At 42.9% G+C, this 17,658-nt stretch overlaps 1 protein-coding gene across 1 annotated transcript in view; it reads right to left on the reverse strand.

Moving 5' to 3' along the window:
• Positions 1-13,641, reverse strand: part of LOC134338271 (uncharacterized) — a 69,989-nt gene extending 56,348 nt beyond the window's left edge. Inside the window, exon 1 of the mRNA XM_063033990.1 lies at positions 13,465-13,641. The gene's annotated coding sequence lies outside the window, so the exon portion shown is untranslated. The remainder of the gene's footprint in view (positions 1-13,464) is intronic.
• Positions 13,642-17,658: the final 4,017 nt, after the last annotated feature.

Genomic DNA, 17,658 nt, shown 5'->3' on the forward strand with positions numbered 1-17,658 from the left:
ACAAAATCCTACAAAATGTAGTGGATTTGGAACGGTGCATCACGACCAACTACTGAGCATGTTAAACATAGAAGCATAGAAAACCTATAGCACAATACAGGCCCTTCGGCCCCCAAAGCTGTGCAGAACATGACCTTACCTTAGAAATTACCTAGCCTTATCCATAGTCCTCCATTTTTTTAAGCTCCATGTACCTATCTAGGAATCTCTTAAAAGACCCTATGGTATCCGCCTCCACCACCGTTGCCGGCAGCCCATTCCACGCACTCACCACTCTGCGTAAAAAACTTACCCCTGACATCTCCTCTGTACCTACTTCCAAGCACCGTAAAACTGTGCCCTCTCATGTTAGCCATTTCAGCCCTGGGAAAAAGCCTCTGACTATCCACATGATCAATGCCTTTCATCATCTTATACACCTCTGTCAGGTCACCTCTCATCCTCTATCGCTCCAAGGGGAAAAGGCCGAGTTCACTCAACCTATTCTCATAAGGCATGCTCCCAATCCAGGCAACGTCCTTGTAAATATCCTCTGCACCCTTTCTACGGTTTCCACATCCTTCCTGTAGTGAGGCGACCAGAACTGAGCACAGTTCTCCAAGTGGGGTTTGATCAGGGTCCTATATAGCTGTAGCATTACCTCTCCGCTCCTAAACTCAATCCCAAGGTTGATGAAGGTCAGTGCACCGTATGCTTTCTTGACCACAGAGTCAACCTGCGCAGGAGCTTTGAGTGTCCTATGGACTCAGACCCCAAGATCCCTCTGATCCTCCACACTGTCAAGAGTCTTGCCATTGATACTATATTCTGCCATCATATTTGACCTACCAAAATAAACCACCTCACACTTCCCTGGGTTGAACTCCATCTGCCACTTCTCAGCCCAGCTTTGCATCCTAACGATGTTTCTCCGTAACCTCTGACAGCTCTCCACACTATTGACAACACCCCCAGCCTTTGTGTCATCAGCAAATTTACTAACCCATCCTTCCACTTCCTCGTCCAGGTCACTTATAAAAATCATGAAGAGAAGGAGGTCCCAGAACAGATCTCTGAGTATTTTTTTCTTTGGACTTCCTTAGTACATTGAAGTGCAGTAATAGGATTTCTTCTCATTGCTACCATCAGGAAGGAGGTACAGAAGCCTGAAGACACATACTCAATGAGTCAGAAACAGCTTCTTCCCCTCTGCCATCTGATTTCTGAATGGACATTGAACCCATGAACATTACCTCACTACTTTTTTATTTCCATTTTATTTGCACCACTTATTTAATTTAACTATGTACTGTATATATAGTAATTCACATTTTTCTTTCTCTCTGTTATCGTGTACCGCATTGTACTGCTGCCGCAAAGATAACAAATTTCACAACATTTAAGGCATCCGTTAGTCTTGCGAGACCATGGATCTGCGCCTGGAAAGTCTTCACTCTCCAGTGCACGGGCCTGGGCAAGGCTGTATGGGCAATTGCCTGTGTTGTAAGTCTCCCCTCTCCACGACACCAATGTTGTCAAAGGGAAGGGCATTAGGACCCATACAGCTTGGCACTAGTGTCGTCGGAGAACAATGTGTGATTAAGTGCCTTGCTCAAGGACACAACACGTTGCCTCGGTTGAGGCTCGAACTCACGACCTTCAGGTTGCTAGTCCAATGCCTTAACCACTTGGCCATGTGCCCACTGAGCTATGTCAGTGGTATTAAACCTGATTCTGATTCATATCTTGGCCTCAAGATTACTAGTCCAAAAGTTATAATGTCCATATAGAAATTGGTTTCTCATAGCCCTTGGTGGTCCTCAGTTACACAGTCCTTGATTTCTCGTTGCAAATCCTATCTGTTGTACTAACATTCCAGAGGAACCGATAAACAATTAAAACTGCCTGCGAACATTTAGATCCTATTTAATGACATGCTGTTACTACACTACTATTTTTGAGAATACAGTTCTATAGCATATAGCAATAATTCTCCACAATGTTGTTCATTCTGTGTTGGAACATATTATATTCTTACCAGGAGCTGCCTATAAAAATCTGCTGTCAATAACCGTAATCACAAAGCTTACTGTTACCCAATAAATGCTTGTATCCTTCCCAAAGGCACTGATATCTCTGTGAATTCAGTCCTGCACTAGTCCCTGTATTCTATAATGACCTACACACCTAATGGCTGCTAATAATTCAAGAAGAAACCCCAGAAACATTTTTGTAGGATAACTAAGAACGGGCCATAAGTGTTGCATTTGCTTTTGACATGCACATCTAGAGCATTCATTAAAGGTGTGAAGCATTGTATCTTGTACGCATTGCAGCGCAGGTTTTCTGCTGCAAAGGTGAAGGTGTGTGTAGTTTTTTAAGTTCTTCTGAGGTCAAATTGCTTTTGAATTCCTGAGGTGAATTCTAAACCAATCAATAGTTCAATAGTTCCACTTACTATCAGAAGATGTATACAATATGCAATGTGAAATTTTTGTTCTTCGCAGATATCCACAAAAACAGAAGAGTACTCCAACGAATGAGTGACACTAAAAATGTTGGAACCCCAATACCCCCCTTCTCCCCCCTCCCATGCACAAGCAGCAGCAAAGCATCGACCCTCCCCTTCCCCATTTAATTCAGCTAAAAGCATCTGCACCCTCCACCCACCATGCAAGCAATAGCAAAACCCCTGCGAATGAGGAAATTACAGTGGTCTACAGAAGCAAGTCGAATTTACCAAGAGCTGACTGACTTTGTCCTTCCCTTTGTATGGCACAGAAACCTCCAGATCCTATGTTGGCTCCAATAAATGTTTTGAAAAAAATCCTTCTATTGATTAACTTGTTTTCTAGCTTTGTGCTTTAAGCAGAAAGCAAGTTCAATGAGGCACATTTTGGGAAGACCATTTTCCGTCTGACCAGGAAGATTAGATTGAAATCAAATGGTAATTCTTTCCTTTATATATTCTGGATAACAAATTACTAAGTATTGTTGGGTAAAAGATATTGGGACGTGGTGGACAAGGGTTCCAATTACTGCATAGCATAGAACAGACACACTTTCCCAAAATGATCTTGTCGTGGAGTTTATGTAGTAGCGCTGAACAGGCATGTTGTGGCAACTGTGTGGTTACACCTTCTTCAAAATGAATGCCATTGTCTTCTCTGATCAGGAGGCAGAAATCAAAATGGTGATGCACCTAACACTGAAGTCGAGGAATGAATTTATAGACTTAGATCTCTCGGCTGCTTTTATCGTCCACTCAGTTGTCATAGTTGTGTCACTGAGCCTGTTTGACATCAGGAGAACACTGTCCTCTGTCCCACGTGCACGTGCAGTGCTGTACTCCATTTCTGATAGTCTGGTTCATTGCCTACGACATTGGAAAGGTGACAACATCAGGCCTGGTTACAAACTTCTGAACTTTGTCACCGATACTTTTGTTCCTCCCTTGCCAAGGGGTTAGACTGAACCAGACCATGGTGTTCAGTTTGAACCGGAAATTAGCTTCCTGCATTCCATCCCAGTCATGAAAAAAACCACCTATGTTATCCTGGCAGCCCTTGTCACCTGCACCTTTTCCGCTCCTTTAGGATCTTCATGACAGTAAAGTTTTACTACTTCTGTCTCTCCTGGAGTTAACCCAATTCCAGAACACTCCAGAAATCTCAGATCCTCAATAAATTCCAACATGTACACAAATAGACCTTGAATTCTGTCCCACAGAAAGTTCCAAGAGATGCTTCATAAATATCTAAATTTCTGCAGCGCCCTTTGTCTCATCATGAGAGCTTCCTTCTCAAGCCTCCAGCATTCTGTGGATTCAGTACTGATACAAAAGCATCAATTACGTTAGTCTGCAAACTCAAAGTCCTCACATAACTTTTTTTCTATGGAACCATCAGTCACCCTGTTGACCTCTTTCTTCCGACTCTGTGACTGTTTTCTTTGTCCCTGCTTGTGATATTCCTTGTGCTCCGGCTGCCATACAATTGGAAGCTGATACAGGTATTGCTAAGGCTTCCATAGGAGCCTGGGGTCCTGTTGTTTCGACTATCTGACCATTGGTAATATTACCGAAGAGCCACTACCATTTCAGCTGCACACTTGAGAATAAGCAATAAAAACCTGTCCTCCAGGTGTAGCCTTAGCCATCTTAAGGCCTTGGTTTTATCTGCTTGCAGCCAACAAGTTTTTGGTGTTCAGTTAGGATTCAGAGATAGTTAACCAGTTAGAGAGATTAGAAATTAGACATGGAGCCAACTGGAAAGCAGAGCTTTCGTGGAGAAGCTGCAGAGGTGGTGATGGGATTAATGTTGGGAAGAGTCAATTAAAAGCCAAGAGCAGAATGGAGTAATTTTGAAGCATTATAACTCTAATGGTCTCACAAACAATGACTGCTTAAAATTGCAGTCAGGGGCCTACAAACTCACTTTCCATGTTATGTGACCTTCCATGTGAACTCTATAACTATCCATCTCTAAGTTTCCTGGGACAGATATGGGAAGGACCAGTAAAGGGAGTGACTTGACATCACTTACAACTAAACACCATCCAGTAGTGAAGAACTCAGGAAGCTGAAGATGTTGAAACTTGGAGATAAAGCTAACCTACTGGAAGAACTCGGCAGGAAGAGGAGTATATGTGTGGGGGAGAAGAATTGTCGACAGTTCAGGTCAAGTCCCTGGGAAGGTAGCCAGTAGAAAGCGGAGAGGGGGTGGGGATAGTTCTCTGCAGGAGCAGTCACAGCCATCTCCGAGCAAGCTTAAGGCAGTTCTCTTCTATTTTCCCAAGGTGCTAATTTTATTTTTTAAAAATGCATTAACACCTTCAAGACCAGGTGGTGCTTAACAAACATCACAATGGGCTTGTGTTTAAAATCCAGTCTATGGTGAACAGCTCACTCCACGCACAGATCCTATTTCTGATTGTTTTTCTGTGATGAATCACACAAATTGATTTCTGGAGGCCATGATTTCCTTAGTTCATTAATTCGCCGTCCCACCCTCCCCCCACCTTCTTTATAGGGCCTCTGCCCCTTCCCTCTTCAGTCCTGACATCGATGCTGCCCGACCTGCTGAGTTCCTCCAGCGTGTTGTGAGTGTTGCTTTGACCCCAGCATCTGCAGAGTATTTTGTGTTTACTAACTTGCAGATCTTTTGGTTATTTTAAATAATGGTTCTTAAATATCACCAATTAAAATAAATCTGAGCAGCATTTTCTATCTTTATCTGAGAGAAACCAGAAAAAACTACAAGTGTGTAGACCTGTGGTCTAGCTTTATCACAGGAACCTTGGATGTTGGAGAAGGTCAACATCCAAGGGACACTTGGATGTGAGCACTCAGTGTGTGATGTATGAATGCTGAATTCTGCAAGTGAAATCTGAAAATTCACCACCTGAGTTGAACAATGATATTGCAAGTCTGGCGAATAGAGGAAAATTGCCTGCTCATTTGTTTTTCCACTTCTTACGGACAGTGGCAGTAATTGAGCTCCGGTACTGTAAAGCAATATGCTAACCACTACAAGCAACACACACAAAATGCTGATGGAACGCAGCAGGCCAGGCAGCATCTATAGGAAGGGGTACAGTCGATGTTCTGGGCCGAGACCCTTCGCCAGGACTAACTGAAAGAAGAGATAGTAAGAGATTTGAAAGTGGGAGGGAGAGGGGGAGATCTGAAATGATAGGGGAAAACAGGAGGGGGAGGGATGGAGCCAAGAGCTGAACAGTTGACTGGCAAAAGGGATACGAGGCTGGAGAAGGGAGAGGATCATGGGACGGGAGGCCTAGGGAGAAAGAAAGGGGGAGGGGAGCACCAGAGGAAGATATAGTGAGAGGGATAGAGGGAGAAAAAGGAGAGAGAAAGAAAGGGGGGGAAATAAATAAATAAATAAATAAATAAATAAGGGATGGGGTACGGGGGGGGCGGTGGAGTGGGGCATTAACAGAAGTTGGAGAAGTCAATGTTCATGCCATCAGTTTGGAGGCCACCCAGACGGAATATAAGGTGTTGTTCCTCCAACCTGAGTGTGGCTTCATCTTTACAGTAGAGGAGGCCATGGATGGACATATCAGAATTGGAATGGGACGTGGAATTAAAATGTGTGGCCACTGGGAGATCCTGCTTTCTCTGGCGGACAGAGTGTAGGTGTTCAGCGAAATGGTCTTCCAGTCTGCGTCGGGTCTCGCCAATATATAGAAGGCCGCACTGGGAACACCGGACGCAGTATATCACCCCAGCCGACTCACAGGTGAAGTGTCGCCTCACCTGGAAGGACTGTCTGGGGCCCTGTATGATAGTGAGGGAGGAAGTGTAAGGGCATGTGTAGCACTTGTTCTGCTTACAAGGATAAATGCTGGGAGGGAGATTGGTGGGAAGGGATGGGGGGGACGAATGGACAAGGGAGTCGCGTAGGGAGTGATTCCTGCTAAAAGCAGAAGGGGACGGGAGGGAAAGATGTGCTTGGTGGTGGGATCCTGTTGGAGGTGGCGGAAGTTACTGAGAATTATATGTTGGACCCTGAGTCTGGTGAGGTGATAGGTGAGGATCAGGGGAACCCTATTCCTAGTGGGGTGGCGGGGGGATGGGGTGAGAGCAGATGTGCGTGAAATGGGAGAGATACATTTGAGAGCAGAGTTGACGGTGGAGGAAGGGAAGCCCCTTTCTTTAAAAAAGGAAGATGTCTCCTTCTTCTTGGAATGGAAAGCCTCATCCTGAGAGCAGATGTGGCGGAGATGGAGAAATTGCAAGAAGGGGATGGCATTTTTGCAAGAGGTAGGTTGGGAAGAAGAATAGTCCATGTAGCTGTGAGAGTCAGTAGGTTTATAGTAGACATCAGTAGATAAACTGTCTCCAGAGATAGAGACAGAAAGATCAAGAAAGAGGAGGGAGGTGTTGGAAACGGACCAGGTAAATTTGAGGGCAGGGTGAAAGTTGGAGGCAAAGTTAATGAAGTCAACGAGCTCAGCATGTGTGCAGGAAGCAGCGCCAATGCAGTTGTCGATGTAGCGAAGGAAAAGGGGGAGATGGATACCAGAATAGGCTTGGAACATGGATTGTTCCATAAAGCCAACAAAAAGGCAGGCATAGCTAGGACCCATACGGGTGCTCATGGCTATACCTTTAGTTTGGAGGAAGTGGGGGGAGCCAAAGGAGAAATTATTAAGGGTAAGGACTAATTCCGCTAGATGGAGGAGAGTGGTGGTAGAGGGGAACTGGTTAGGTCTGGAATCCAAAAAGAAGCGGAGAGCTTTGAGACCTTCCTAGTGGGGGATGGAGGTATATAGGGACTGGACATCCATGGTGAAAATAAAGCGGTGGGGGCCAGGGAACTTAAAATCATTGAAAAAATTCAGAACGTGAGAAGTGTCACAAACATAGGTGGGAAGGGATTGAACAAGGGGGGATAAAACAGTGTCGAGGTATGCAGAAATGAGTTTGGTGGGGCAGGAGCAAGCTGAAACAATGGGTCTACCTGGACAGGCAGGTTTGTGGATCTCGGGTAGGAGGTAGAAACAGGAAGTGCGAGGTGTGGGAACTATAAGGTTGGTGCGCTGCCCTATTTATTTGTTTGTTTGTTTATTTATTTATTTATTTCCCCCCTTTCTCTCTCTCTCTTTTTTTTCCCTCTGTCCCTCTCACTATATCTTCCTCTGATGCTTCCCTCCCCCCTTCTTTCTCCCCAGGCCTCCCGTTCCATGATCCTCTCCCTTCTCCAGCCTTGTATCCCTTTTGCCAATCAACTTTCCAGCTCTTAGCTCCAACCCTCCCCCTCCTATCTTCCATCATTTCGGATTTCCCCCTTCCACTTTCAAATCTCTTACTATCTCTTCTTTCAGTTAGTCCTGACGAAGGGTCTCGGCCCAAAACGTCGACTGTACCTCTTCCTGTAGATGCTGCCTGGCCTGCTGCGTTCCACCAGCAACTTTTATGTGCGTTGCTTGAACTTCCAGCATCTACAGATTTCCTCGTGTTTGCGATGCTGACCACTATGCTACCGTGTCACTTTATTTGTCATGTACATTGAAACATCGAAACACAACACCTGAGTCAATAACCAATACAGTTCAAGGACCATGCTGGGGGCAGCCTGCAATTGCTGCCATGATTCCAATACCAACCTACTGTAGCATGCCCATAACACACTGACTAATACTAACCTTATGCCTTTATAATTTGGGAGGAAACCCACAGGGAGAACGTACAAACTCCTTACAGACAGTAGTGGGAATTGAACCCCGATCAGCGATCTCAGGGGCTGTAAAGCATTGCACCAACCACTAGAGTTCCATGTTATGTGATGCACTGTACAGATTTAAATAATCCATTAATTTGCTACTACTTATTCTATGTTCTCACACAAGATCAAAATTTACACCACAAAGTAGTAAAAATATTAAAAGTCCTATTCCTTTGGGCTGTTAGTTCCCAATTGTGTGGCTCGGTGAATTGTGGTAAAAACATACTTTGACCCCTTCACTCAGAGAGTGTGGGAATGTGGAATAAGCTGCCAACACAAGTCATGTATCCAAGTTCGATTTTGACGTTTAAGAGAAGTTTGGATAGATACATGGATGGTAGGGATATGGAGAGCTATGGTCCAGGTGCAGGTTGATGGGACTAGGTACTTTAAATGGTTTTGGCATGGATTAGATGGGATGAATGGTCTGTTTCTGTGCTGTGACTATATGACTTGATGGTTTTTACTTCCCTTTTATGAAAGTCCTAATCTGAATGCTACGTTGTTTTGTAGGGAAGATTTTTCTCGTGGTATCAATTACTTAGTTCTATTCGTGAGAGGTAATTACTGTTGAGACATTGCTTTGCACTATGCTGTGTGACGTTTGGAATGGTTCACACCCAGCGGTTAATATTTCGCAGAAGCTACCAATGGAACATTTTTTTTTGTGCAGGGACTTAGTGTAATCGGTCACAGGTCCGTCGTTTTTAACAAAAACAACAGGTGTTTTTGTAGTTAAATATTAGACAACAAAATTGCTCCGAGTCTGTCTTTCACATGACATTGGAAACCACTTCATCAGTCACCCTTGGAAACGGAAGAAATGTCATTCTTGCTCTTAAATTTGTGGCCCAAAGAGAAAATATCTCCTCTGTTCGCAAACTTTGGATTCTGATGAATGTTTGAGATATAGTTAGGATCACATAAGCTTTGTACTCTCATGAATCCGTGCATCAAAAAAGTGCCATTCTAAATTATTTTAAAAGAACATTATTTTTATATGAATATGAATTATTTTAGGACCAATGCTTTAAGGAAAACAAAGTTCTCCTGTTGGGGCCATGTTACTCACGAGTACCAGTTAATGGTTTATTTTTCATAAGCTTATTAGTCCCCAGTGTGTTTCCTCATTTTTTAACCTTTGGATGGAAGTCATATTAAACAGTATGTAATGTGTCAATTATTAAAGCTCAAATGCATGAAAAAATAGAGAGTTTTATAGTATTCATTCAAGGACTGGCACAAAGCTGTTGAATTTCTAGGCTTGAGCTTTGACATTGAAAGGAAGTTTATTCACAGCAACCAGCGAAGAGGTGTGGATCCTCGATCAGTTTACCAAGGCACCTGCACAAGGGGGAGAATTTCAATCGGGCTGCTGTGGTGATAGCTTTAGTGAGTGAGTTTATCCTCAGGCCTCCTGCGACCTGTTATTGCTGCCATGAGTGGTGATATCATATGTTTCTCTCTGTTGTACTCACGGCAGCTTCGCTGCAACTGAAATTCCCATAGGATACTGGTGGGAAAAAAAAATAAGCTGAGATCCATCTGGGCTTGAGTAATTTAATACACCGCACGGTAAACAACCTCTGATATTTTTTACTTCACAAACAACTTGTAACACCAACTATACTGTGTACTTGAACTGAAGCTGATTCTTCCAATTAATTGACCGAATAGGCCATATGTTTTAAATAATCCTTAACAAGTCTGTCAACTGTTACCCGACCCTCTAAAGCATCGTTGCCTATGAGGCAGGTGATCTGGTCGACATTTCCATAGGAAAATTGATTCCTTTATCCAAATGGCCCAATATTCATATGTGAGCTCAGATACTTGCATAGACTGGTTGGCATCTTGCTAGACTACAAATACACCCTTTCAGGGCTGAGGGAAGTTGGTGCCAACTCTAATGTTTCCACTCCTATTATGGCTACGATAGCTCAACCCATCACTGACCCAGGTCCTTTTGGTAGAGCGTGGGATGCTCTATGAGTTGCTGTTGTTCCCTTTCTGAGCTGCAACTTTTGCTGCTTCCTTAGCATATGTCCATTTTTTTTATGAGGCAAAGCTGCTAGCTTGACGTTCAACCCAGTGCAGATGGAAAGCGTGCTAGGGGTTGAGTGGATTTGAACCCAGGATCATTCACCTTGAAGTCCAATGCTGATGGCACGACACCACCAGCCAAATCTACTTGACTTGAAAGATGGATATATCCAATAATCTTATCAATTACACCGTTTCTCGGTAGACGTGAAAATAATAAACTCATTTACCAATTGTTTTATATATTTAAGTGTATAATTGTAGTTTTATTGTAGAAGGCAAACTGATGTTTTAATCTAGAGCTTCTATCAAACAGGCTAGGATACTGAACTGTACTCAAGGTGCTATATTCAGTAGGTACACGTTAGACTTAAGCATCCTATCCTTGATATGGCAGTGTCTCCAAGAGTTTTAAGTCACTTTTTTTTTAATCAAAGCAGTAATCTTATACTAGTCTCAATTGTCAACACAATGGGCAATGGGCCTCCCAACATTCTCGTCCAAACTCAACAAGACACCTCAAGCCTACACGGAAGCAATTCATCAAGCAGAAGTGGTTTGATTACATCTATCCACTTGTATCATTAAATCTGGTTAAACTGATCAATCATTGTCTTTCCCTGAGGACAGTAAGCAGATGTAGCGGGCTCATAATTTCTGCTAATTGGGACCATTTTTTTCCATGAAATGAGATGCAACTGGTCTCCGCAGTTGTTATACAATGGCTCAGGGACTCCGTGTCATTCAAAGTATTATTTAAAAAATGGATTTGCAAAATATTTTGGTGGTGCAGTCCAGTTGTGGATTACATGCTTAGGAGGTTTCTGGTTTGGTCACTCATCTGAGCGCTACTGGTACCATGTAACCCAGTACTGCCTGTTGCATGGTTGGGTGGTCGGTGACTAAATCGGCTCCCCCACCGGGCTTGCCTGGTAAGGAGGGTGGCTAGACACGCTGCAGGATGAAAAACAAGACCTGTCAAAGGGCGGATGAACCCTCTCGTAGGATCAACGGCCACCTAGCAAACACGTGCCGTGAAGCGCGGAAAGGGCATCCCTTGCATCGAAGCTTGGTCTGGCCATTCACTGCAACAGAACTTCCCCCCGGCCGTCTTGGACCCCACCATGTCGCTGGATCCGGGAGGGGATGTCGAGAGGGTGGGTCTGGACCTGTGCAACCCCCTACTCACCTAAAATCCATTCACGCCCACGCTGTTCCTTTCTGAGGAGTGGGGTACCACCCCACTAACTGACCGAAAGGAACCATCATTGTCCTCTGGGATGGATAGCCAGAGAGAGAGAGAGAGATATGCTTAGGAGGTTATCTCAGTGCTTGATAGATTCTTAGTTAGTCAGGACATGTAGGGATGTGGGGAGAAGGCAGGAGATTGGGATGTAGAAGGAAATGGGTCAGCCAAAGTGAAATGCCAGAGCAGACTCGATGGGCCAAATGGCCTAATTCTGCTCCTATATCTTATGGTCTTATGGTCTAAAATGTTGGGGGAAATATTGAGGGAAATAAACATTTGATGTGTCCAGCTGAGACCCTTCATCTGGACTGGAATGGAGCCAGAATAAGAAGATGGGGGATGCAGGGGAAGATGTACAAGCTGGCAGGTGATAGGTGAATCCAGGTGAGTGGGAATGTGATGGGTGTAAGCAGGGGGATGAAGTGGGGAGCTGAAAGGTGATATGGAAGAATTTATTTCGAACAGTTTGTCCTCTGATAAATACTCGTAGAAATGCCCCGCCCTGATTTTTGATTTCTCAACTATTCCCGCCAATGTGTTTTTACAGTATTTCAGAAAGAGCAGAAGTACTTCTAAAATCTGAGGCAGAAAGTATCATGCGAGCCATTTCCGTATTTCATTGACTATGTTGCAAAGAAGGATATTGAACTTCTGGTTGTGCTTTAGCTAATTTCTGGCAGTTTAATCCTGTAAAACAGCTCATAAAAAGAATGAGTAAGGAAGGCTCCTCCGTTAATTACAGTCCCATTTTCTTAGGATAGAATCTTTATTGCCTGTCACCCTTGTCTATATGATGATGCCTTGCAAATTGGAATGATGCAGATGTACAGTAATGACCAGCAGACTGCTTTGAAATGAAATCTTAATTCTGGCTTTCTACCTGTGCCCGTGTGCGTGGCCTTTTAACACAAAGTGCCTCGGTGTCCTCCACCTGTCCACATGCCTTCTGGTTAAACAGAGAGCAACAGCTCAAGGAAAGAAACCTCCATTAATGCTCACCTGCGTGGCAAATGTCATTTTAATTAACGCGTGCAAATGCAAGGGAACACGTCCCAGAAAATGCTCAAGTTATTCTTTAATGATAGTGCTGAAAAGCTGTTTGGGAAATTGTGCAATGAGATGAGAAAATGATGAGACAAACTGATCTGTGCTGAGCCATTATGTCTCGGAAAGCACAGCAGAAGCAGATTCGACAGAGAGCTGAATATATGTATTAATCTATGATTACATCTTACTGACTGGGCAGATGGATTACATCGCTTTTGAACATCATTCATAGCTGTTGCCTTAAAAATGAGAAAATAGACAGAGAGTGCTTCATCACACCACTCTTTCAATGAATCACGTCTGTCATCTGCGAATAAATACAGCTTAGATGAAAGATCCAGTGCTGCCTTTGATAATCGAGTCAGAAGAGACTGAAGCAATTTAGGCTGCAATTTATCCCTCACACACAGAATTTACAGCTGTTACGAGATTAATAGACAGAGCAACAGATAGTCATGAGATTTGAAATACACTTTAGGAGAGAGAGGTGATTCTTTAAACTTCATTAATTTCTGAACATCCTAATCTCCCGCTACCCATTAGTAGAGAAGCACCTGCAGGGAATCTGATTAGTAGAGAATCTTTTTTTTTATTTGTGAATCTGATGAAATAAAGAGTAGAGGTTAATTGCAGCATCTGGAAGCCTCCCTCACCAGACACACAGATTTCTGCTTACTCCAGTGTATATATATATACTTGCATATATAACAATAAACTTGACTTTGAATTTGAGACTCAGCCTTGAGTATCTGTGCCCTTATAATGAACGAAGAGAAGCCACAAAACTGTGAAAGGGAGATTCAGCTCTACCAGGCTGCAATTCAAAGCAAATTTTCCTCTAGCCTAAGTATCATCTGGTTCAAAACGTGCAGAAAGTAAATAATTTTATTAACTTACCCTGTGTTCTTTAAACAAGTCAGTAGCTGGAGGTTTCAGAGCAAATCACGGTGAAGTATTGAAAATGAGTTAAGCCTACAAGCTTTGGTGTGCTGCAGGTGTGCGCTGTGGAGGTGGAGTGACTGGAAGTCGCCCAGGTAACTTTCCCCCCTGCCTCTCTGGTGTCAGACAAACGAATCTAATTTAACTGAAATGCAGGAAGTTCTCACCTGCAGCTCAGAGCAATTAAGCTGCTCCCTCTGATTGGTGGTCCCCTTGTAGTAGTGACGGGGATGGTTCATCCACTGCAGTGTTAGAAAAATAAATCCTCTGTTTGATTCGGCGAGTTTCAAAACTGTGCTTTCAGGAAAAGGCAGGTAAAATACGACCATAATGGACAATGCATGCCAGTGATATTAAACCTGATGCTGACATTAAACTTATTCTGATTCTGGTAAAAGCATATAATTAATAAGGAACAAGCGCATAACAGGCAGAGTAATCCAGGGGGATACAAATCTAATGGACAAGATTACAGGTGAATGATTTTACATATTCCTGGACTCCAAAGTAATTATAAACTAACTGAGGTAGTTTCAATTTCAAGGCCTCAGGATCGTTTTCTGGAACCATTGCTCTTCAGCTGAAACTTTTCTCTGACTGCAACTCTTTAGATCATGCTCATTTTTCTTATCTCACTTTCTCCTGCCCATAGCTTTCCAGCTTGCAGCACTCACATTTGAGTTCCCTGACTCCGTCGCATTGTCATCCCGGAGGCCTGACGCGGTCATTTGGTCAGAAACCTCGAGGCAGGTGGTCGTGGTAGAGCTGACAGTTCCTTGGGAAGGCCGGATTGAGGAGGCGTTTGAGTGGAAGAAAGCCAAATGCCAGGAGCTGGTAGAGAAGTGTCAGAGACAGGGGTGGAGGGCACGATGTGAGTCTATAGAGGTGACTACTTGCTCTGCAGAACCTACTCTCTCCTTGGCATTACGCGGGCTGCAAAGAAAAGAGCAATCAGGACCATCACAGAGACTGCTGAGCAAGTCTCCAGGTGGCTATGGGTCGAGAGGTGTGACCCGTGGACCAGAGCTGCTGGGACAAAAGCCAGGGCCTGATCAACCCTGCCTGGGTCACCTGGGTGAGGGTGTCTGATGTTGAAAGACCCAAAATGCCCGATGACCCCAGGTTACCTCACCGATGATGTGTCCCAGCACATCCTAGGATGTGTCTCAGCATTCTAATAGGTCAGAATTTTATTAAGTAAATTTAGCTTGTTGGCCCTCTGAGATTCAACTTCAGTTTTACCCAGAGCAGTTCTCTATGGAGGTCATTTGCAAGGAAAATCAACCTAATTACCAAAACTGGCCTGGGCAACTCCAGGTGCAGTTCATATTAGTACCACTGAACTTCCAGCATCTAGCAGGCACTGGATAATGTCACAAGGCACATAACACCCACATATCCTGACATGTTCCTTCCACACTAACATCACTGTTGAATCAGGAGTACATAAGAACATAAGAAATAGGAGCAGGAGTCGGCCATCTGGCCTTCGAACCTGCTCCGCCTTTCAATAAGATCATGGCTGATCTGACCATGGACGCACCTCCACCTACCTGCTAATTCCCTACTATGCAAAAATCTATCCAACCTTTCTTAAATATATTTACTGAGGTAGCCTCCACTGTTTCATTGGGCAAAGAATTCCATAGATTCACCACTCTTTGGGAAAAGCAGTTCCTCCTCATCTCTGTCCTAGATTTACTCCCCCGAATCTTGAGGCTATGTCCCCTAGTTTTAGTCTCACCTACCAGTGGAAACAACTTTCCTGCCTCTATCTTATCTATCATTTTCATACTTTTATATGTTCCTATAAGATCTCCTCTCATCCTTCTGAATTCCAGTGAGTATAGTCCCAGGTAATACAATCTCTCCTCATAGTCAAAACCCCTCATCTCTGGAATCAACCTGGTGACCCTCCTCTACACCACCTCCAAAGCTAGCATATTCTTCCTCAAGTAAGGAGACCAGAACTGCACGCGGCATTCCAAATGCAGCCTCACCAGTAATATGTACAGTTGCAGCATAACCTCCCAGCTCCTAGTCATAGTCATAGTCATAGTCATACTTTATTGATCCAGGGGGAAATTAGTTTTCGTTACAGTTGCACCATAAATAATAAATAGTAATTGAACCATAAATATTCAAATGGTAATATATAAATTCTGCCAGGGAGTAAGTCCAGGACCAGTCTATTGGCTCAGGGTGTCTGACCCTCCAAGGGAGGAGTTGTAAAGTTTGATGGCCACAGGCAGGAATGACTTCCTATGACGCTCTGTGCTGCATCTCGGTGGAATGAGTCTCTGGCTGAATGTACTCCTGTGCCCACCCAGTACATTATGTAGTGGATGGGAGACATTGACCGAGATGGCATGCAACTTGGACAGCATCCTCTTTTCAGACACCACCGTCAGAGAGTCCAGTTCCATCCCCACAACATCACTGGCCTTATGAATGAGTTTGTTGATTCTGTTGGTGTCTGCTACCCTCAGCCTGCTGAACAGCAAACATGATAGCACTGGCCACCACAGACTCGTCCCTCTAGCAATGAAGGCCAACATCCCATTTGCCATCCTGATAGCTTGATTGCTCCAATTAGTTGCTTTTCTTGTTTTTTTTTTACTGAAGCATTGTAGATATTTGGCGATCTTAATGGATAAGTTCAGAAATGACTGCAGATTGCTCAAATGCCTTCCAAGGACTATAGTGGAGCTGCAACTGAAAGGGGACGCTTTTAATAGCTTTTAGTATCAGTGATACACATTCACTGGGGGCCTCTCTTTCTTTTCTTTTTAAATCTTTTTATTAAGTAAGTATACAAAAAAGGTAAGCCATATAAACATTAATACAATGTTAAAGTATAATAAAATTCCAAAAGATAACAATACCAAAAAGAAAATACTACAAACAATGTAATTTAAGCATAAGAAACCAAGATAACATAATAGTATACTAAATTTTATATATATCAATGGAAAAAAAAGAAAAAAAAACCCCCCAAAAAAAACCCACCGTGCAGCTAACTAAAAGCAAAGCAAAGCAATGGGCTAACTTGAAACCAAACAGAGTTAAACTTAAAATCACGTCCTCAATCCCGACCTCCATTATAACAGTGAAAAAAAAACAAGAAGGGTAAATATTACATTAAATGAAAATATCGAATAAAAGGTCCCCAAATCTGTTCAAATTTAAATGAAGAATCATAAAGGTTACTTCTAATTTTCTCCAAATTCAAACATAAAATCGTCTGAGAAAACCAAAAAAAGGTAGTTGGAGCATTAAGCTCTTTCCAATGTTGTAAAATACATCTTTTCGCCATTAAAGTAAGAAATGCAATCATTCTACGGGCTGAAGGGGAAAGATTACTAGAAATTTTAGGTAGTCCAAAGATAGCAGTAATAGGGTGAGGAGAGATATCTATATTTAATACCTTAGAAATAATATTGAAAATATCTCTCCAAAAAGTTTCCAAAGTAGGGCAAGACCAAAACATATGAGTTAAAGAGGCTATCTGCCCCGAACATCTATCACAGAAAGGATTAATATGCGAATAAAAACGCGCTAACTTATCTTTGGACATATGTGCTCTATGAACCACTTTAAATTGAATTAGGGAATGTTTAGCACAAATAGAGGAAGTATTAACTAATTGTAAAATCTGCCCCCAATCATCCACAGAAATGGTAAGCCCCAATTCCTGTTCCCAATCTACCCTAATCTTATCAAATGGAGCTTTCCTAAGTTTCATAATAATATTATAAATCATAGCCGATGCACCTTTCTGACATGGATTAAGGTTAATTATCGAATCTAAAATATATATAGGAGGAAGCATTGGAAAGGAAGAAAGTATAGTACTTAGGAAATTTCTAACTTGTAAATATCTAAAAAAATGTATTCTTGATAAGTTATATTTATTAGATAATTGTTCAAAAGACATAAGGGAACCATCTAAAAATAAATGCAAAAACCGTAAAATACCCTTAGTCTTCCAAGTTTGAAAAGCGTGATCCGTAAAAGAGGGAGGAAAAAATATGTTACCTAAAATAGGAATCGCTAACCCGAATTGATTAAGATCAAAAAATTTTCTGAATTGAAACCAAATGCGCAAAGCATATTTAACTATCGGGTTATGGGGGCCTCTCTAGCAGTACT

Source organism: Mobula hypostoma, chromosome 26, assembly GCF_963921235.1.
Source record: "Mobula hypostoma chromosome 26, sMobHyp1.1, whole genome shotgun sequence".
NCBI classification, from domain to species: Eukaryota; Metazoa; Chordata; class Chondrichthyes; order Myliobatiformes; family Myliobatidae; genus Mobula; species Mobula hypostoma.